Below are 283 nucleotides of genomic sequence, written 5' to 3'. Positions count from 1 at the left end.
TTTCCAGTCATATGTGCCTTTAAATCCAGATTGCTTCAGAACTGCAAATGTATGGGGAAATGTAAATAAATCCATTTTATGATAAATGGCGAGTGGGATTCTCTGCAGCAATTATATTGCTTTTCCTAGCGGGGCTCTAGGAACTACTGATATGCAGCTCTCATTAGCCAAAACTCATACATGCATGTATTTGTGTAAGTGGTGTAGATGTACGTACAAACACATATACAGATAAACCTCCTTTAAAAGAAAGAAGGCTAAAAGGGAGCACACAGAGTCAGTC

At 38.5% G+C, this 283-nt stretch overlaps 1 protein-coding gene across 1 annotated transcript in view; it reads right to left on the bottom strand.

The window, feature by feature from the left end:
• The window catches only part of DDHD1 (DDHD domain containing 1), a 127213-nt gene that overhangs the window by 2001 nt on the left and 124929 nt on the right, over nucleotides 1–283 (bottom strand). The window lies entirely within an intron of this gene.

Source organism: Pygoscelis adeliae, unplaced genomic scaffold (assembly GCF_000699105.1).
Source record: "Pygoscelis adeliae isolate BGI_AS28 unplaced genomic scaffold, ASM69910v1 Scaffold314, whole genome shotgun sequence".
In the NCBI taxonomy this organism is placed as follows: domain Eukaryota; kingdom Metazoa; phylum Chordata; class Aves; order Sphenisciformes; family Spheniscidae; genus Pygoscelis; species Pygoscelis adeliae.
This window is presented reverse-complemented; position numbering and strand designations above follow the sequence as displayed.